The sequence below is a fragment of the Lutra lutra genome, chromosome 1, assembly GCF_902655055.1.
Source record: "Lutra lutra chromosome 1, mLutLut1.2, whole genome shotgun sequence".
NCBI classification, from domain to species: domain Eukaryota; kingdom Metazoa; phylum Chordata; class Mammalia; order Carnivora; family Mustelidae; genus Lutra; species Lutra lutra.
In genome coordinates, this window is record NC_062278.1 from 62,504,213 (window position 1) to 62,527,231 (window position 23,019).

Here is a 23,019-nt window from a genome sequence, read left to right on the forward strand (position 1 = left end):
TATCAAGCCACAAAAAGATATGGAGAAATCTTAAATACATACTGCTAAATGAAAGAAGCCAGTCTGAAAAGGCTATATACTGTATGATTCCAAGTATATGGCATTCTGAAAGGTAAAACTTTAGAGACTGTATAAAGGTTACCAGATGTTTGGAGGCATGGAAAGGAGTAGAGGGGAAATGGATAAATAGGTGGAACACAGAGAATTTTTAAGTCAGTGAAACTATCCTGTATGATACTATAATGGCGGACACATGACATTATGTACTTGTCAAAACCCACAGAATACAACAGAGGGCATGCTAATGTAAACTATGTACTTTAGTTAATAATAATGTATCAAAATTGGTTTGTCAATTGCAACAAATATACTATACCAATGTGGCTATTTAATAATAGGGAAATTGGGGTGGGAGGTGGAAGGCAAGTGAGTATCTGGGAGTTTCGTACATTCTACTGGCTTTTTTGTAAACCTAAAATTGCTCTAAAAATAAAGTCTATTAATTAAAAAATTAAAAAGTTAAACCACCCATTTCTAAAATTAAGAATAGGAAAAGATATATAGTTCAATTTTGACATATATGTTTCAATTTTAACATGTATGTTTCAATTCCCTATGACAGACAATCAAGATGGAAAGAAGAATATGAGAAAGGAATGGAAAAGATAGGCAAGGGAAGACAAAGATAAAAAGGAAAGGAAGGAGACACATAGTAAGAGAAAGACACAGACAAGACCACTAAGGAAAACAGACAGGGCACACACACAGAAAGATTAAACAAAAGACAGAGTGTGAGATTCAACTGAATTAAATCAAGGCAAATCCTATAGTGCTGGTAAAGTTGAAAAAGTACTGTTTTTACTATGACTAGAAAGTAAAAATTTCATTTTTTGAAAGACATAAACCATGCCGTATACTTGAAAGAGTTACTTCTTCCTAGAATGTCCTTTCTTCCATCCCCTCCCGCCAAGGTTTCCATCTGTGTCCTTGCAGGTTCAATTTAATTGTCATGCCCCAGTTAAAATGAATCCCTCCCTCTCCTATATTTATGTAGTGCTTTGTCACTCAAAGAGAACACTTACATCTATCTTGCAGTAGAGTCATTGAAAGGTATTCCCTCCCTATTTTTTTCTTTGCATTTTTGCCTCAGTGCCTACTACAGTGTTTTACATAATATACATGCTCAATAAATATTTACTACACTGAACTGAAGACACATATCAGGTATCCAAAAATCACAGACTTAAATATCCTCTGTTGCAGTGAATATAATACTTTTATTCCATAATTCTACCATTCTCAAAGCACTGTAAATTATATCTCTTTTGAAATCGCCTTTAGAGATTGCACAAAGTCACACCAGTAAATGGCTTTATAGATTCTGTAATTCTTTTGTAATGCCCTTGTTGATCACGCAAAACAGGCCATAGTCCTAGAATTCTAAGAATACTGTGAACAGAGTGGACTTGACAAAGGGCACTCAATTGGAGTAGGTTGTAGAACTGGAGGTAAGGAAATTATAAGGGATTTGCAGAACTGTACCAGTCAGAATAGGCCAGGTTTTATGATGGCAATAAACTTGGTTCTATTCAGTAAACATCATTCTAAATTACTCTTGACTATTCCTAAAAATCAAATCAAATTAAAAAGTAGTTGCAATGAAAATACTCAAAAGGATATGTTGTTGGCTCTACAGGCAATTTCAACACATTAGAATGTTTAGAACAATGGCTGCACTAGTTAAATGAAGAAATATCTTCCAAGGTGACTACTTTGCAAAGAATAATACTAATTTGGCTGCATAAAGTTCCATTACATCATAGACTGTTGCACTTGTTTAAAAAAAATAGTTTTAGAATATGGAGTTATTCTTTTTATATGTTAAATAAGTACGAATCAAATTTTATAAAGAAATGATACTTTTAAATTATTTTGCAAACCATAATTCCATAAACACCATTCCATAAATCACCATTCCTTAATTTATCTTTTTGCAAATCCTAATTTTTCATAAATTAGGTTTCTAAAAATGGAGATCACCTGAATTATTATGTGGAAAGATTCTAATCTTTTGGATAAATGTCTCTTACCTTTTATTCAAAATATTTTGAATGCTGTGTCTTAAAGGCCAAAATACTGCCACTATTCATAAAAAAAGTTTCAAAATGTAATGAATTCCTAAAATAGTTATACTGATATGTAAATTGCATATTTATTTTGATCTGAAAGTCTAACCATGTTCAAAATGTCTCTTCTCAGTTTTCTTTTTTTTTTTTTCAAATGAGGACAAGGACAACATTCTTTGTAGAAATGTGTGAAATATTTAACAAAATATTAGTTTAACAAAGATACAAACATTTTAACTGTAAGAGCATACCTTTTTTAAGTGATGGTAACTTTTTTGAGTATGGTGGAGAGTAAACTGAATTGTAAAAGTAGAACTTAGTGATGACAGAACAGAATGATGGCATTATCCTTTTTACAGACCTCCTCAGATAGTACAGCAGAACATATGCAAATATGTTCATTTTTTAATAGGGTTCATGTTTGGATTCATTACACAAAAATTTTTCAACAAATTTTCACAATATAAGACATCATTGAAAAGAGCAGCTTCATTACACAGAAACTTGATGTAGCAATATTTTTTGTATTACATAAATGTAGGTTTTAATAAACTATATGTGTGTAAACATATATGCTATACATATGAAATACTGGAAATATATATATATATATATATATATATATATATATACTGTCCCCCTCTTTACAGTAAGCTGTTAGAAAATAATAGTGCTCTTTCAGTAAATAAGGTTGCTTTTGTCTTTGTTGCTAAGTGTCATCATAGGTTTAAACCTGTTTTCTGATTAAGAGAAATCAGAATGATTATATCTAAAGTTCAAGCATGAAGTTCTTTATACTCATGCAAGCTATTATCCAGGAAAATAATATTTAAAGATTTCCCCTAAAAACACCATGCATTACAAATGGCATTCCATATATATGAAGGAAGAATCATATAACACACAAAATGTAATGTTGACTTTTGTCATAAGATAAAAAAAAATGCTTATTAAAGTATGAATTATAGAAATAACTGAGAAATGAAAAACCTGCAGTCCCTGACTGCATCCTGTCCTTTACTCAATCTAACAGGCTGTAAAATTTTAAATTAAGAGTTCTACATCCGGGCGCCTGGGTGGCTCAGTGGGTTGAGCCGCTGCCTTCGGCTCGGGTCATGATCTCAGGGTCCTGGGATCGAGGCCCGCATCGGGCTCTCTGCTCAGCAGGGAGCCTGCTTCCCTCTCTCTCTCTCTCTGCCTGCCTCTCCGTCTGCTTGTGATCTCTCTCTCTCAAATAAATAAATAAAATCTTTAAAAAAAAAAAAAAAGAGTTCTACATCCAATAGGATATACTATTGGTTGTAGAAAGTTATACAAAGTTATACTGTACATACATACAGTGTATGTATGTACATATATATGTACAGTTCAAAGTTATACTTTAGCAGTAATATTCTGCCTCATTCTGGTATTAAAAGAAGTTTCCCTTCAATAGAAGGAAAGTCTTTCATTTTTAATAAAACTATTTGATGTAAAATCAATCCACCCAAAGCAAATAGTTCAACAAATGTCTTAAAAGACTTAATATATGAGCATAAATGGAAAAGATTATGACATATGCTTTCATATAGAAAAAGTATATATTATATGTGCAATATATGTTCATTTAAAGAAAAAGGTGAATCAATGTGAAGAAGCAGAATAGATTAATTTATAAGGGAGGAGAGAGAATACAATGAGTACAGTACAATGAAGTCTCTACATTTCATCTTCTTTATCACCCTTAGAAAAGACAATTAAATGTTTTAAAAAGAAAAAGGAGAAAAAAAAATTTCTCCATTGAGCTGCTTTTAAGATTCCTTTACCCAAAGTTAGAGACTGTGGCTGCCATCAACTAGTCGGGTCATTAATTTATCTAAATCTGTCTAGACCTCACTACAGTGTTTCTCATTATGTGTCTCCGAATTCATTATATTTGCAAAGATCTGAAACCTTTGTCACTGAAACCACTTTCATGGGATTTAACAAAACATTCTGAAAGGTTTTTAAAATACGAAGACTAAATTGACTATGTTGATTGACTATTATTGATACTATTTTTGGTACTCCATAGATGCAGAATAACCATGCTCACACACATATCAATTTTAAAATGTAATTTGTCTTTCCTGCGTATGCCATAAAATACAACAGGCATACATATATTACCCAAGACCCTGGGTGCTTCAGGTGGCTGAAGACATGTGGCTTTCAGCTTTTTACTTCCAAATACATTTGCGAAAGTGCAACTAATCCTAGTGTGGAGTTGTGTTCCCCCGGAAGGCCTTGCCCGTCAACTCTTACAGGAATAACCAAATACTCATTTCCAATCGTGCTGTCTGCTTCATGCACACCCAAGTTTAAAATCCTTTAGCAGCCGGACTGCTCTGCATCAGCATCTCCTGAATTTTTGTTGTTCCTACTTTTGTTGAAGCATTTGATTTCTTCTCTAATTATTTCGAGCACCTCCTCACATTTTTCTTTTATCAGCTCAGGTTTTCCTTCTATTGCTTCAGTACCACCTCTTCAGGGCTCTCTGTACAACCAGAATTTTCTTTGCAGTTTTATATTACCACATGAACTCTTCCTGTCGCTTTTGGAAGCCTGGACCTTAGTAGGAAGAGACTGCACTTTGTTCCAGAAATGTTCCTCAAACGTCTTCCACCTGCATTCAGTATATAACCAGACTTTATTTCACATTCCTCCAAATTCCCTTTCCGCCCTCAGTCCATTAATTTTGTAATATAACTTTTATATGAAACAAATGTTCCTAGGCACACTGAACACTAAAAGAATGAATAAGGTACTCAGATATCCTCTAATTTTCCATGGGTCTAATGTTAACATTGAGACCATTTCAATTTATATTAAGTCTGTAACTTGTTTTTATTGTACGTACAGCATGAATATTTGCTGCTTAAAAACTAAAAAACAGATTAGGCATGCACTAAATGCCTCAGGGCACCCCATATTAGATACTTCAGTTCACTAAATCCCAGATACTTCAGTTCACTAAATCTCAGCCTTCATTTTGTTTAAAATACAGTAATTTCTTTTGGTGAATCGTAATTCTCTTTTTTATTTCTAATACAACCCCTGAATATGATCATTAATGATTCATCAACAAACTAGATTCAAAATTAATCTATCTCAAATTGTTTTCTCTGTCAAGAAGAAGGACAGATTTAAACTACTATCTAAAAGACAGACAGGTAACTAAAGCATTGGGAAAAAATAGATTTTTCTTTCTTTTTGGCAGTACTTACAAAGTATTTAGTCATAAGCGAGTAAACAGTGAAGGTCCAAACTTTAGTTTGACCTTAGCTCAAAGGGCAAAAATCACACAATCTGGAGGGCAGAAAAGTTAACACTACACTAAAATTGTCAAGCAACTTTTAAAGTAGATCAATTACCTTCATAATATTCTCAGAACAAAATGTTCTCTAAGAGTAGATCTGATATGAAGAGCCAAAAAATGGAAAACATTTGCTACCAATTTATTGCCGTCACCCATAAACTATTACAAGAACATTATGTATTGGGGTTCAAGCCAGCAAGCTATTAAAGCGGACTGCCCTGGTGTCTTTTTATTTTACTTTAATGCTACCAAAGCATTAATAAGTCCTCAGGGAATTATAGTTATGTTGAAACAGTCTTATCATGTAACCAATTTTTCAAATATTCCAAGACTTTCAAGATGAGCTTTGTTTCTTTTGTTTCTTGTTGGTCAATGTCATTCCACCTTCACAAATGCCGTCATGATTTTTTGTTTGTCTGCTCCAAGTCATGCTTTCGTTTTGGAAATATATCAATCTAAATGGTGCTAATTGCCATAGTTAATGAGTGCCAAGACATCTAGCACCCCTGCCCCCATTGCCACTTTATTTGCTTCTCCTCATGTAGAGATCAAAGAACAAAGGATGGAAAGAATCAGCTTCAAAAAATAAGGAGATGCCACATACACACATTTTTTTGGTTTGTTTGTTTATTTGTGTTAAACTTTGATTGAGGGCATAAATAATCCTGCTGAAATTACTTTCCTTTATAGTCCCTGGTTAATTTTAACTTGTTAAAAATTTTCTAACTTAAATTTTTTTTCTTATTTAAAGGATAGTAATGATACTCTAGCAGAACATAATTAACCCAATGATCTAACACTTTAACTCACTATTCACTGTTTTCTCTTGGTGGCATAAATTTAAGGCAATTGAGGCTTCTTTTAGTAATAATGGAAAATATCAGTACTGACTAACTTCCTACAAAATAAGACATCTCTGTAACTTTCATGGACACCAATCAGCAATTATTCAATTTGTATTTGAAACTGTAAGAGGAGGAAAAAAAGCTTTAGGCATAAAAAAATTTTAGGCATTTTTTTATTAAGTCATTGAAATATGAATCCCAATGAGCCATATATTTCTTGCCAGTACAAAACTATCCACAATTTAGTAGCATTACCTAGAAATAAATATTAATATATCTTTACTATTTAATGTTTATGTGCATATGTATGTGTGGAAATATACAAATCAATCTCAATTAGGCTATAAGGTCCACAAGCCATCCTTCATTTTATCACATTGCATCTCCAAACTCCAGCACAGAGCCTATAACATAGTATTTACTCAACATATTATCTGTTGAAGCAATTATAAGTAGGTAACAGTACAAATGCAATAGTGCACCATTTAAAATTTTAAAATCTTTAATATAAAAGAAATCCCATGGAAACTTTAGTGATAACATACTTCCTCAATAGGTAGTTAATTTACATCGCTCTGTGACAGCTTATTTTTGTCTTTTCCTTGGCCTACTGCAATGAAGATTGCCACCTTAAACTACACCAAAAACTATTCTTGAAGATACTTATTGGCAATTCAGTCCAAAAACACTTTATCAAACCTATCATACAGTGATGAAACAGTATGTTTCTTTATCTATGCACAAACCATACTTTATTTTTAACGCATACTGCTTATCTTAATTAGTAGATCTAGAATATCCCTGTTTTATGTTTCTTGTATAACTCTCTTATGTAATTAGTCACATTCCAATCAAACTTACATTAAAATAATAAGCAATGATTCCTACCTGCAGTAGTGTATAGGGCATCTGAGACCCATCACACAGCAGGTAAATAAACAGAACTCTAGCTAAACTTCTCCCTACTCCTTCCATGTTCTGCCCCTCATAAAAGAACCACAAGATGTGATGTCATTAAACCAGCCAATAAGGTTTTCATTGCAGTTCTTTCCACAGGCTCTTATAAGTGACTGCGACTTTACAGAGTTGTAAGAGAGATCATACAATGAAGAGCTAATTGGGGTTGGTTTTGTTTTTTTTTTGTCTTGTTTGGTTTTGTTTCACCAGACTCCTTGACAAGATGCTTACACCAATGTTTTAATAAGAAATGTTTTAAACCTCAAATGAAAAACACAAATTAAACAGAAACAACAAAAAAGACAGAAACAGTCTTTGATAAACAGACACTTTGAACTTTAGAGCCACATCTCAAAGTTAAACACTAGACTATAAGCTCCATGAGAGCACTATCTTGGTTCATCGCAGTAACTGCATTACATAGGAAACCCTATGATTCACAGTAAAGCCTCTACAAATATTTATTAAAATGAATGAATTTGTTTACATACTTTAATGAAAAAAAAAAAAAAACAGACCAAGGCCTAAGAGGCAAGCAGTTTGAAACTGCAAATGCTCTCTGCTCCTCTACTTTCTGTGTATTCTCATTGGACAAATTAATAAAACAGGCTATGGATGAATTAGAGTGGTAATCTAACTTAAAGCCAAGAAAGAAAATTTTTCTAGAAACCTTTAAAAACTGTATCTGAAATGCTAACATGTTTATGAATGAATTTCTCTGACATCCCGGATTTGCTTCAAAATAATTAGAGGGTAGGTGTGGTCTGTTGGCCTCTCATTGATAAGTATTGAAGCTATGTGATGAACACTTAGTGGCTTGTTATATCATTCTTTTGTGTAAATTTGAGATTGTTCATAATAAATCGTTTTTAAAATGAGAATACCCACATTATGTATTTTATTATCTTCAAAGTAAAATAAAATGAATTTGGAGGCTTCTGACAGAACTTTTCTCAGCTTCCCCAAAGAATATAACTGCCAGCAATAATTAATAAAAGGAAGGGACAAAACTTCCTTAACTGTAGAAAAGTGGCAGGAGCAGCCTAAGAAAGAGAGAAAACTAATACACCTCCTAATTTGCAACATTCTCTCATATCAGAAATAGTTTTTAAAAACTGAGTGGACACTACTGGGTATTTACCCCAAAGATACAGATGTAGTGAAAAGAAGGGCCATCTGTACCCCAATGTTTATAGGAGCAATGGCCACGGTCGCCAAACTGTGGAAAGAACCCAGATGCCCTTCAACGGACGAATGGATAAGGAAGATGTGGTCCATATACACTATGGAGTATTATGCCTCCATCAGAAAGGATGAATACCCAACTTTTGTATCAACATGGATGGGACTGGAAGAGATTATGCTAAGTGAAATAAGTCAAGCAGAGAGAGTCAATTATCATATGGTTTCACTTATTTGTGGAGCATAACAAATAGCATGGAGGAGAAGGGGAGTTAGAGAGGAGAAGGGAGTTGAGGGAAATTGGAAGGGGAGGTGAACCATGAGAGACTATGGACTCTGAAAAACAATCTGAGGGTCTTGAAGGGGCGGGGGGTGGGAGGTTGGGGGAGCCAGGTGGTGGGTATTGGAGAGGGCACGGATTGCATGGAGCACTGGGTGTGGTGCAAAAACAATGAATACCGTTAAGCTGAAAATAAATTTAAAAAATTAAAAAAAAATTTTTTTAAAAACTGAGTGGACAAAATCCTAACCAAAACTTTACTAATAGCCCCCACTTTGGAAAAATATTTAATTAGAAGTGTGAAAACCTTATTATGGGAGTATAGGTATTTGAGAGAGAGAGAGAGAGGACTAGAAAGCCCTTCAAACTTCCTTAGCTGGGAAAGGTAAATGACCAATGCTCAGCATTTTGTTTTTTCTTTACTGGGAAGAAAATAGGGAGAAGAAGACAAAACCATGATAATTTCCCAAAGCTAATTACCTTTACTAATAAACAGGTACTTAGTAGAATGTAAAACAAAGGAGAAAAATAACGTGGAGTAGGCTGAGGAAAAAGAAGGCTGGAAGGAAAAGCCACAAGAATAGGTACTTTGAACTTTAGAGCCACCTCTCAAAGTTAGTGGTTAATGACAGAAGGTTAGTGACAGAGCCCCTACTTGCCATTTCTAGATTGTTGTGACCCGACTGTCTGTGTCTCTTCCAAATTCGTAAACTGAAATATCAACCCTCAATATGATGGTATTAGAAGGTGGGGCCTTTAGAAGGTAATTAGGTCTGAGGGTGCAGCCCTCATGAATGGGATCAGTACCTGTATGAGATGAGGCCAGAGAGCCAGAGTACTCTTCCCCCACCTGAGGATACAATGAAAAGTCAGCGACCTGAAACCCAGAAGAGGGTTCTCATCAGAATCTGACCCTGCTGACACTATGATCACAGACTTTCAGCCTCTAGGACTGTCAGAAGTAAATTTCTGTTAATAAGGCAACCTGTGTATGGCATTTTCTTACTGCATCTCAAGCTAAGACAGAGTTTAATTGTAATAGCAAAGTCCAATGATTTGTACCTAATTTGTCCTCACTGCCTGAAAAAGGATGAGACAGTGGCAGGGGTGGGTGGGGGAGAATAGATGAATAGGAAAATATAAACACCTGGGCTGACTGGCTCTGTCAAAGTAAAATTTTGGTCCTCAATCAAAAGTTCAGAAGATATGTTAACATGTTTGGATTCAGATAGGGCAGGAAGAGCACCAAAGAATATTTATCCACAAAATTTTTCAACACATAAATTAAGAACTATACAGTGATTTGTGTATTTCATATTAAAGGAAACAAATATTTAAAAATAGTCCCAAGAAAAAAATATGTAGCCTGAAAAAATGTATCTGAAAAGTATGTTCCAGAAGAAAAACTAATCCAAGAAACTTGAGAAAATTCAAAAAAGAAAAATATAAATAATCCCATAGAAAGGCAGTCAAAGAATATGGAAACATGGTTCATTGAAAAAAATATAAGTGTGCAAGAAACATATGAAAATATGTTCAATCTTACAGATACATCATTTTCCTTTATCAGACTGACAAACTTCTTAAAACTGGATAATATTCAGAGTTAGTGACCATATAGGAAACAGATATCATACATGGTGGGTAGTGAGCAGTGTAAATTTTCTGGAGAGTAATTTAATAGAACTCTCAAATTTTATAATGTAGGGTAAATTCAACCAACAGAAATTTACATTTACATGTATACATATTTTATTTGTTTGTTTGTTTAGACTCTGCCTCCTATACTCTTAGCTTTGATTTATCCCCCACCAAAAAAAAAAATGTTTGGGGCGCCTGGGTGGCTTAGTGGGTTGAGGCCTTTGCCTTCGGCTCGGGCCATGATCTCGGGGTCCTGGGGTCGAGCCCCAAATCGGGGTCTCTTCTTGGCGGGGAGCCTGCTTCCTCCTCTCTCTCTCTCTACCTGCTTCTTTGCCTGCTTGTGATCTCTCACTCTGTGTCAAATAAATAAATAAAATCTTTGAAAAAAAAGTTTGTCATCACATAGATTGGAGGTAAGGAGGAATTAGTTATTTCTAATATTAAAAAGATGCAAAAATTACATAAGTGAATCTAGACTTTAATCCATGTTCTTTCATTACCTTGTCTTTATCTTAAATAGTCATCTCCCTCTCTAGGACTGTTTCTCCATATGTAAGATAAATGTGTGGGATTTTTAGAATGTTCAAGGACACTTCCACCTCTCAAACATTCAATGTTACTTACAAAGATTGTCCTTTGTATTTAACCTACTCATTATGAGGAGCATTTTCATGGTTATTTTTCCAATATTGGTGGGATGTTGATGGTGAATTTCTTCTAAAAGAGTCATACATTCTTCCCTGATTCTGTCCTTGACTGCAAGCCAGATCTATAAGGCAACTGTAGGGAAAAAAGGAAAGGGCAAACTCAGGTTCTTCCAGACCACCTTGGTGGATGATAGTTCTATTTAAAGAGATGAAAAGGACAGGAGAAATAAAACATTTTAGAGTGAAGATAAATATCTACAGTTTGAGACATGTTAAGTTTGATGTGCCTATGGAATGAACATTTAGCTGAAAATACCCAGTGGCCAGATGTTAGTGTAAGTCTGGAGAAGGAGGATGGGGCTGACATATGTGCTGGAGCTATAGATATGAAAGTCATCATAATAAAGATGATAGTTGAAACAAAAGATGTGAATATAATCACCCAAGAAGAGGTATGATGTGAGAGCAAGAGAGGGAAGAAGGAGGAGGAGGAGAGAGATGGGAGATGAAGAAGAGGAAGAGAAAGAAGGAAAAAGAGAGAAAAAAGAAAGAGAAGGAGGGTGAGGAGGAGGAGGAAGAAACACAGGGGCAGGAATAAGAAGACAACTGCAAAGGAAAACTTAAGAGAACGCAGGGAGAGGAGAAAACCAAAAAGTATCATGAAACCAATAGTACACAGTTGCGAAAGAAAGGAGTTGTCAAAAGCATTAAAAACCTCTGAGAAATAAAGGAAGGTCAAGACTAAATATATTCTATTGGATTTGACAATTTCATGACTTATAATCTTGGTGGTAATACTTCAAATTATATTTCAAGGGCAGAAATAATTTTCTATGGGCTGTAGAGAAGATGAGAGGTGAAGAAGTAAAAATTCTTTCCTGAAGTTTTGAATAGAAATGAAAGAGAAGAAAGTGGTAACAGCAAATCTTCAAAAAAAGGCTTTCCTTCTTATCTTGTTGTTTGTTTGTTTGTTTTTATATTTGATGAGAGAGATACTTGCACAAGTTTATATGCTAAGAAGAAAGAGCTAATAAGGAAGGAAAGGTTCAGTATGGAGTTGATAAAAAGGGGTAAGTATTAGAATAGCAAGTGTTGTAAAGTATTTACTCTGCAGCTAATTGTGAGTTAGGAGGGTCTGGGCAAATGAAAGTGTCATGGCATTCAGAACACACACAGCACACTTTATTTAAAATATTCCCTAATTTTCTTTTCTTTCCTTTTTCTTTTCCTTTTCTCTCTATCTCTCTCTCTTTTTTTTTATTTCAGAAAATAGTATCCCTCCATTACTCAAATTTAGTAGGCATTATTTGGTAAACTAAATGATGGAGCACATATGGGAAAAAATATCTCAAGAAGAGGCTGAAGTCAGAAATGATATTTCACTTACTTTTATCAATAAAATGGACCTGTTTTTCAGAGGAAGCAAGAAGAACACAAATTTATCTCAAAAATTTACTTAAAACATTAAACCAATTCTGATATAAATTCAATGACTGGCTGAAAGAACAGAATTGGCACAATGAGAGATGGAAACAAATATAAATGGAAATATTTTGCAGAAAATTTCCAAATACTCCTACTCTTATCATTAAGTTTACTAATAATCTAAAAGACTGAATCAAAAATAAATTTTCTAATATTGCTACATTAGTTCAGCGGAAAACTCACCTTAATTGAGTTTCTAAGTAAAAAGAAACAACAAAATTAGGTTAAACTGAAAAAAATTTCAAACTAATTTAAGGGCATAAATAGTGAAAATCCAATAGGAGAAACTTGGAATGATTTAATACCTATAACTTTAAACATAAATGTCAGACTACCAAAACACATTAAGATTTAAACAGGTTTCCTTGTGAGGTGTTTAGTTCCTTGGACCTGGTTTTGTCCAAGCACAGTCCCTATGACCACTTGGTGGAGGACTTGGTGTAGAGGAGGCTCAGGCCCCAGCAGGGTAATAGGAATAGATGGGGTTGAAGAGGCCCTTTACCTCCATGACACTATGATTTTATGATTCTTTGAGACATTTTTCTAAAACATAAAGCTACAATATATTTTGGGTTGGCTAAGCAGGAAGATGACATGTTCTTAGTAAGGAAAAATATGCAAAGGTTAAAAAAAAAAAAAAGAAGTGCCATAATTTCATATATTCCAAACTACTCAAGGACAACAAAAATACACAAAATGGTAAGGAATATTATATATATTGATAAGTGGATAAATTTTATGACTACAAATCTAATTAACATGAAAACATACTTATCATTTATCTAGTTATTTATTTAGTTGGTCATTTCTTCATCCAGAAAATATTTACTGCGTGCCTACAGTGCTGAACACTGTATAAGAGTAACAAATAAAACAGACTATTTCTGTCCCGAGAAAGATTTCAGTGTACTGTGGGGAAGATGGAAGAATAGATGGTAAACCAACAAAACAGTGAATTACAAATTAAGAAGGTCCTCTAACAATAACTAACAAAGATCCAGGCAAGGCGGAGAGGATTTCTGTTTTAAGTGGTGATATTTTAGTTAAGACTTCAAGAATGAAAAGAAAGTGATGATGCAGAAGGCCAGAACAGGGAACAGCATGTATGAATGCTCTAAAGAAGAAAAGCACTTGCCATTGTCTAGGAACAAAAAGGACATCAGTGTGGCTAGAATGTCGTGAACTAAAAGGACAGTGGATTTGAGATGAGGTTAAAGAGAAATGGAGATAGACCATAAAGAATGTTACTCTGAGTGAAATGGGAAGCCACTGGAATTCATGGGCACAATCCAAGAATAGATGTGCTTTTCTTTTTTTTTTTTTTTTTTAAGATTTTATTTATCTGACAGAGAGAGATCACAAGTGGGCAGACAGGCAGGCAGAGAGAGAGAGAGGAGGAAGCAGGCTCCCTGCAGAGCAGAGAGCCCGATGTGGGACTCAATCCCAGGACCCTGAGATCATGACCTGAGCTGAAGGCAGAGGCTTAACCACTGAGCCACCCAGGTGCCCCATAGATGTGCTTTTCATGCAGAGTGGTTGAAGGCAGCAAAACAGTCAGTGAAGAAGCAAGTTAGGAAGACTAATTCAATGGTCCCATTTGGAGATCATGGTAACTCCCACTAAAGCACTGAGATAGAGAAGTAGACAGAGTTTTGTCAGGTCTTGAGTCACTTTAGTTGTTAACTACTCTCTGTGAGCCTCAATTTCATCTTCTATAAACAGGAGCTAATTATATTAATGCAAAGAGATGTTCAGAGCATTGTGTGTGACAAGGCATGATAAGCACATGAAATGAGGCAGGTTGCAACAAATCTTGGTTCTTTATGAATACCTATTTAAAAATGATGACCATCCCAAGTTTAAAATAGTGATAGCAACAAAATATCCAGTCGGATATGAACTTTTTGGCTTTAAAACATGTATCATTTCTGAGATAACAGTGAAAAATGTTTCAATTTTTGACTCATAAAATATTTGGGGTCATTCAAAAGTTAAGACAGTAATTCATGCCCAAGTGATTACAACAAAAGATAAATCTAAAAGGTAGAAATTTCTATTTAAATTAGTTTTAACAACATTGTAGTAAACCTTTTAAAAACATATTAAAAGGGTAGAATAAAAAACAAATTCTTCAGAATAAAACCCTTCCCTAGAAATGTGCCTATTGGTTCAAATGCAATGACTGCCCACTTCCCTCTGTTTCTGCTAAACACACATACACACAGAGAGAGAGAGAGAGAGAGAGAGACTGAGTTTTTAGCAACCTTGTTTAACATTTGGAAAGGAATAGCTGACACAATAGAGGGGGGATAAGTAAATACACTGCATGGGCTATATATAATTGAACATTCTTCAAATTCTTTAAACAGAAATTTCAGTACCATGGAGATCCTTGAAATAACGACAGATAAATGTGACCAATTATAACCAAATATCTCTTGCCAAAAATTTAGAGAAATCTTCCATGAAAATGACAAGCAAATTAAAATCTCACTTTGGAATTACCTTGTAAATTGTGTCCCTCAGTTCAAGAAATATTATACCCTTTACAATAGGGTAAAAGAAAAACCGGCTGTGTTCTGTGTGAGAAGAACATACAGAGATGGAGAAATAAATGGGCATAATTCAATGGTCCCATTTGGAGATCATGGTAACTCCTACTAAAGCACAGAGATAGAGAAGTAGAGTTTTGTCAGGTCTTGAGGTCAGGTCTTTGTGAGGTCCTCATCTCTGAACAAACAAAGAAATGGAGTCCAAGGAAGGAGACTGTGGCAAATGAAAGACACTCCTTTTTTTGTCTTTCCTTTATTAATATATAAAACTGAAAAAAGAAAAGAAGCACAAGCCCAAGGGCTTATTATACTATACAGAAACTTGTTTTCTGAGAGTTAGTGTCAGGTCTTGCCATTTAAACCCCCAATAGCTATCTTCTAATGAAATATATATACCCTGCTTCCTAGACAGAGAGAGGGAAAAAGAGGGAGGAGGAAGGAAGGAAGCGGGGAGAAGGGGGGAGGAGGAAGGAAAGAAGCAAGGAAGGAAGGAAGCGAGGGAGGATGGAAAGAAGGAAGGGAGGGAAGAAGGAGATAGCAATGCAGAAAAGGAGGAAAAAGCATTTTTCACCTGATGTTTGAAAATAGTTCCCACAGACAAACTCAAACTTGGGTAAGCTTTTACAGTATGGAGTTCCTGACAACTCCTTCTCTTTGTACTTCTTTCATTCCTTTTTTCTTCTCTCTCATTTCATTTCTTTGCACTATATCCAAATTTTACACTTTTTTTCCTCTCTCCCTTTCCTTTCTCTCCTTCCTAATTTTACATGACACTGCTGATGGACCCAGAGAGGGTGAAAATGACAATTAAAAAGGCAAATATTATTTTCAACAGAACATTACTAAGCAGTATTTCTAAGCATTGCCAGTTCAACCATACAGGGTCAATTAGGATTTTAAAAATGAATCCAAGTTCTCTCTCCCTTCTGAGTCAAATATTAAATGACTAGTAGTTTGGAAATAAACATATTTTATTAAATTATTTTTTTGGAGAAACCAAGTCATTTATATTTGTTAACTACATTCTATTTCTTAACTATGCTGCACTGATTTAGAGTACAGAGAAAGCTTCTGTAGCTCTCCACTTCTTGTAGGACTAAAGCAGAGGACTACTGTTGCCAGAAAGCAATATGAGTCAAGGCAAAAAAATGGGCTTGATGGTCTTCAGACCCTCCCTGTTTCTTTCTTGTAATAAACCTGATGTCCTAGATCCCTTTTTTTCTTTTATTCATTTGATAAATATTTGCTGAACCCTAATTATTTGCCAGGAACTGTGGTAGGTGCTATTGATTAGGCCTTCTCTGACATAGAGAAGCTTACACTTAGGTGCAGAGGCAGGAACGGAACTGCAATATAATAATTTGATAAGGCCCTTAGTGAAAGTAAGAACAGCTTGCTATCCTCATTATGCATCTGGCTAGTCAGAGTCCTCTTTTTTTTTTTTTTTAAAGATTTTATTTATTCATTTGACAGACAGAGATCACAAGTAGGCAGAGAGGCAGGCAGGGGTGGGGGGCGGGGAAGCAGGTTTCCCATTGAGCAGAGAGCCAGACACAGGGCTCAACCCTAGGACCCTGAGATCATGACCTGAGTCGAAGGCAGAGGCCCGACCCACTGAGCCACCCAGGCACCCCCAAAGTCCTCTGTCTTATTTCTTGGATTTTCCCTGTACTTGCAACCCACCTCTCTGTTCTCCTTGTTAAAACTTAACTTTTGGTGAAGCCCATTTTCCCACAAGGTACACCTTGGACAGGTGTCTTGGGAAAAGAATCTCACAAATTAACTCACACTGGATATTAAATGAGTAAAGCATGTACATCACATCTCTCTTGCATTTTAATAAGTCACTCCATTTGAAAAAAACTGGTTGCTAAATAGTGGGGATTGCAAGAACTGTACAGAAAGTTGTTAGGAGAAAAAATTTAGGAAGAACTTTCTCATACACTTCAATCACAACAGCAAGAGGTTAACTCTTCTACATGAAACTTCCCTTTATATAGCACTGACATTATTATTTTTTAAACAACACAGCATGCTATATACTTGTTCACTTAAGAAATATAATTGAATCTGATTACTACTATTAGTAGTAGTAGTAGTTACTATTAGAAACTACTGTTACTAAAATACAGATTGTAATTATCAAAGTTGCCCTTATTCTTTGATGTTATTATGAGCATTTACATCAGATACATAAAAATAACCTAGGATTGTTTTCTAATTACAAATACATGATTCTGCAATAACAGAAAGAGAGCAAGATTAGACATATTTAGATATATCAAGAAAAAAATTAATGGGGTCACAAAATCAAAATTGCATCTACTGAGAAAAACAGGGATTATTTGATATAACATCTATAGGAAAAAATAGTTAATATCTATGAACCTGGGTTTCCTCCCCTATAAAATGAAGGGTTTAAATCAGAATAAACTCTATGTTTGTTTCCAGGCTTGATATATATGTGAATACTTGCATAAATATATCAATTCTTATATGACATGAAATTTTATAGATTCTGCAATTTCATAATTGAAAAGTCTGCATAAATAATAGGAACCTCTTTTATATTTGTGTCCCCAATACTAACAAAATGACTAACCCAAAGTAAGTGGCTTAGTAGAATTTAGCTGGATAGGTTGAAGATTACATGAATAGGAAAACACATTAATGTAAATGAATGTTGCAAAGTCAGGAGTATATCTAAATATCTAGAGACATTTAAGAGAGATATGGAAGATGAAGGAATTAATATTTTTGCAGATTTCAAGGCTCTATGGAAAGTTTAATAAATAACTAATTTTCAACATTTTGGGGGGCAATGCAAGAAATTTAGAAATGAAGAAAACTAAAGTAAGTTAAATAAGGTCCATTTTGACGAGGATTATTTATGACAATTCCCCCTCATCCACTTTCTGCATGTTCACTGTACTGCACTTACTGATAATCTATCCCAATTTACTCCTAGTAATTTGAAATCATTTCATCTATAATGTATAAATGCCTCACTTACCTCAACTGCACAAATCCCAGATCTCATCTCACCAAAGTTTTCTGAAAATTAATTGTTTTCACCTATATCTTTAAACTTTCCCACCTGTAGATCAATGATACCTATATTACAGAGCTATTGTGATAATCAGATGCACTCAATGCATATCATAATTTCATTTATTTATCTTCCAACCCACAATCACTATCATTCTATTTGAGGCCACCACCTCCACTTGTATACTTGATTTTTATAATCTCCTACAGTCTCCAGGACTTTGTTCTATTAATCATCACTTCTTTCCCCTAATCTTCAATGTCTTCTCCACTGGCTCTTTGCTTTCAGAACATGTTAAGTCACCTTCACTCTATACAAATCTCCCTTGACCCAGTGCTTCTCTTTAGCAACAGCTCTCCTTCCTCTTCTCACCTCTGTTCATTGAATAAACAAAATGAATTCAAAGGACTTTTTTTTTTTTTAAGATTTATTTGTTTATTTGAGAGAGAGCACACACAGGGAGGGGCAGAGGGAGAAAGAAACTTTAGCAAAATCCCCAGTGAGTTCAAAGCACAACGCAGGGCTCCATCTCTGAGATCACAACATTAGTCAAAACGAAGAGTCCAACACTTACCCAGCTGCACTACCTACAGGCCCCTCAGAGGATTTATTCTTTTGATTTAAAAAATGTGGGTTTTTAAAAAGGAAAATATAGAAAATGAAAAGCAACAGTAACAATAGCAAAAAAACAAAACAAAACAAAACAACAACAACAAACACCTGTTGTCAAATGCATGCATTTCTTTCCAGGTTAATATATAGTTATATAGTTACTGGACCCATCATATTAAGTTTTGGATCCCAATATTTCCACCTGACAAGCTTCTATGTCAAGGAGACAGAGGGAGCTTGATTAAATCATTCTAAAGTTCTTATGAAAGATCAACCAGATAAGAATAGTTAGTAATCTTTTAAAATGAAAAATAATAAAAGGAAACTCTCATTAATAGGTTTAAGCTGTACTGTAAAAGCCACAACAATTAAAATAGCATAGTCCAAATAAAGAATACAGAAACTGATAGAACTTAAGAGAAAAAACAGAAAGGCTGGAAATCGAATAGAAGGCATGAAACAAATCCATTTGTAAATTAAGTATTTAGCATATGATAAATAATGCATATCAAATCAACGAGGAAAACAGAGATTTTTCAATTGATGGTGCTGGGACAACTGGTTAAATATTTAGAACAGAGTAAATTTAGAGCCTATCTCACACTGTATATCAAAATAAAATTCCAGATGGCTTAAAGAGTTATATGTAAACAATGGAACCATAAAAGAACTAGAAGCAAATATAGGAAAATTTTTAATCTAAGTTGGAGAAGGTCTTTCTAAGCATAAAGACAAAGGCAGAAGCCATAAGGAAAAAATGTAATAGATTTTTTAAATAGTAGATTTGAACACATAAAACAAAGAAAAGGTCTACAAAGCAAAAACAAAAATTAAAAGGCAAACAAATTCAGGAAAATCATTTGAAACATAGGACAGAATACCATGTACCAGTCTTTAAATGTTTTATGAAAAATAATTAAGGACCTGAGAAACATGATCAGCGTATACTATTAAATGAAGAAAGCATTATAAAACAGTATATACATTATGATCCCCGCTTTGTAAAATATTTGTATATTTGGGTATAATGGCTGCCCCCGCCACTATGTTGTTTATAACCTCCATAGTTTTACTCTTGCAGTTCCCCTGACCAAAGAGATCTTTTCTCTTTCATTGTCCAGTCATCTCATATTCATTTTTCAAGGATCATTTCAGACATCACATCTTTTCAGACATCGAGAACTTCTGCCTGAATTATCAGGATACAATAGGTGCCCTTTCTTTGTTTGCTCAGAGCACGATGTAGCACACCATTAAATTAGTGTCCTATAATATTAATATGTTTGTATATGTCACTCTATATGATTAAAGTTCCTCAAGAGAATTAAAAAAAAAACTATATTCTACTCTCTCTGCATCATTAATGCTTGTTACTATATCCATCACGTGGGTCACATTAAAAAAATTGATTTGGAAATCAATTTTTATTGTTGAAATCTCCTCTAATCAGGAATATTCCAAAACACAGCTAATGTCAACAGGAAGCTTAAACAGTTTAAGAAGGAACAAACAGTATTAAGAAGGCTGAAAGAAAAAAAAAATAGAGCTATTTAATGAGAATTCATTCTACACATCTTTCCAAGACATACCAGAAGCTTCCTTCAGGCTACAACTAAATGATTCACCCTAGAGTATCCCAGGTATATATTGATCTTTTCAAAAATCTAAAGACATATGCTACTTACAAACTGTGTCCCACAATTTATTACCTAAAGTTTATTGTTATTTAATTATTTCTCATTTATGAATCTTTTCTTTTTCATCAAATCTTGAGCCCTGTTATAGGAAGAGGCCATGCCTTATTGTAGTTAGGTATCCTATAATACATTTAGCTAAGTAGCTTAGTACTTTAATAAACATCTAATATATAGTTATTTTATTTATAGCTTTGAATGATTTTCTATGTTTTTAAGTATATGCTTACCTAATTCCCTAGGATAGGAAGAGTCAACTCTAATTTCTTCCTTCACCTAGTACCATTCAGAATAGTGGATATATACTGAGAATTACAGAAATACATAGACTTACTGAGGAAACCTGATACTACCTAGTGAGAACAGTTTCAGCTATGCTTACTTCTAGCTGTGCCAGCCCACAAAGATTTCCCAGATCTCATGAATTAGAGGAGGTAATGTCACCTCATTTTTCTACTAAGAATATATGAGAGTATTTAAATTAGCTTATCTCTCTGCAATAAAAAGAATAATTTTCACTAATAAGTATTCAGTAGTAGGTCTTCCTGAGCTAAATCATGAGAAGATGTACTAGTGAGGATTTTTTTTTTATTAGTCAAAACATTTTTTACATATAACTTAGTATATACAATACCCCAAAATTCACAATCTTATTTACAGCTAATGTCCGTTTACTACCACATTGTCTGATATATTCCAAAGTTTTCCAATGAGCTATTTGACCTCCTATAGACTGAAAATAAAATCATTAGATTTAAATTATTTAATGCCAAGGAAGAAAGTCATCTTTTTCTCCTTCTTATGTCTTTGTTTCACAAAACTATTATCAGAGAGGCCATGCAAACAACTAAAAACAAAAAATTATATGGTGTAGTTAATTGAAAAAATGCTTTTGCTGCACACAGAAATTGACACTAAGTGCTGTACTAGCAGGAAATCAGTGATTTTCAATTGACATTGCACAGGAAATCATTTAGTTTCAATTGATATTAAATAGGCAAAATTGTACTGAATTAGTACAAAATAATTTGGTGGAAAGAAATGTGCTTTCATCAGGTGACTTGGTATTAAGTGGACTCAAATGTAATATGTTTTAGAGGTCACTAGTCAATAAAAATTAGGGCATGCTATCCAACCCTGAGTACATCAGACTGGTTGCTTTTAACATCCTTATCAAAAGATAAGAGTGTCATATTTTCAGGACAAAACTGTCTTCCTATGAGTTTCAAGGGAAGTGGGAAAATTTAAATCGTTTAAATGAGTTAAATTAAACAGTGGTAAGAATCATGACCTCTTTGGCCTATTTAGTAGTTCTATTGCTTTAAAAGCAAAACAATATATATTAATACATTATAGAATTTTTAGCATCAAATAAAAGGCAAAATAATAGCATCCATTTTATGCAGACTGAATTCTCTCCATAAAATGGCCTTGACAGTGAGCACACAATAAATTATTGGTTGAATGCGTGATATCATGATTATTATGAACAAATCACTTAAAGGTCCTTAGAGGAACCAACTTTTTTAAATCTGAGTAATGGGGAAAGGAAAGTGTGTAGATACAGGAGATAATGGGGAGGAGGAAAAGGCAGGAGAAGATATGTTATACAGTCACTACAAAGAGAGCAAAGTACATAAAATATTTTAGGTATTTGCTGGGAGTAAGAATGCGAATGTCTGAGATATAAAAAACTATCACATCACTTGTGTTAGTAATACAAAAAACAGTTATGGGGTAATAGCATACACAGAACTCTCTGCTCAACCACAAAAAATACGCTTTCTTCTCAAGTGCACATGGGACATTTTCCAATATAGATCATATATTAGGCCACAAGTTAAGTCTCAATAGATTTAAGAAGACCGATAGTATATAGAGTAACTTCTCCTCATTCTATGAGGAAAAAATAGTCTTTTCAATCAAAGATGCTAGGAAACCTGTATATCCATACACAAAAGAATGAGGCTAACACCATATACAAAAATTAACTCAAAATGGATCCAAGACTTATAGATGCAAGATCTAAACTATAAAACTCTTAGAAGAAAACACAAGATAAAACCTTCACAATATTGGATTTGGCAGTGATTTCTTGTATAAGACACCAAACGCAATAAAAGAAAAAGTAGAAAAACTGAACTTCATGGAAAAAAATTAAAATTTATGCATCAAAAGGTACAATCAACAGAGTAAAAAAAGTACTCACTCATTCTCTCTGAATGAGAGAAAATATTTGCAAATTATTTACCTGATAAGGGATTAATATCTAAAATACACAAAGAACACTTAAAATTCAACAATAAAAAAACAAACAACCTGGTTGAAAAATAGGCAAGGGGCTTGAATAGACATTTCTCAAAAGAATATATAAAAATGCCAACACATGGGATGCCTGGGTGGCTCAGTTGGTTAAGCGGCTGCCTTCGGCTCAGGTCATGATCCCAGCATCCTGGGATCAAGTCCCACATCGGGCTCCTTGCTCCGCAGGGAGCCTGCTTCTCCCTCTGCCACTCTGTCTGCCTGTGCTCTCTCTCACTCTCTCTCTCTCTCTCTGACAAATAAATAAATAAGTTCTTTTAAAAAAAATGCCAACACATGAAAAAGATGTT

General features: G+C 34.3%; 1 protein-coding gene across 2 annotated transcripts in view; it reads right to left on the reverse strand.

Moving 5' to 3' along the window:
* ZBTB20 (zinc finger and BTB domain containing 20) overlaps positions 1-23,019 on the reverse strand; it is an 814,654-nt gene that overhangs the window by 680,164 nt on the left and 111,471 nt on the right. The gene's annotated exons all lie outside the window — the stretch shown is intronic.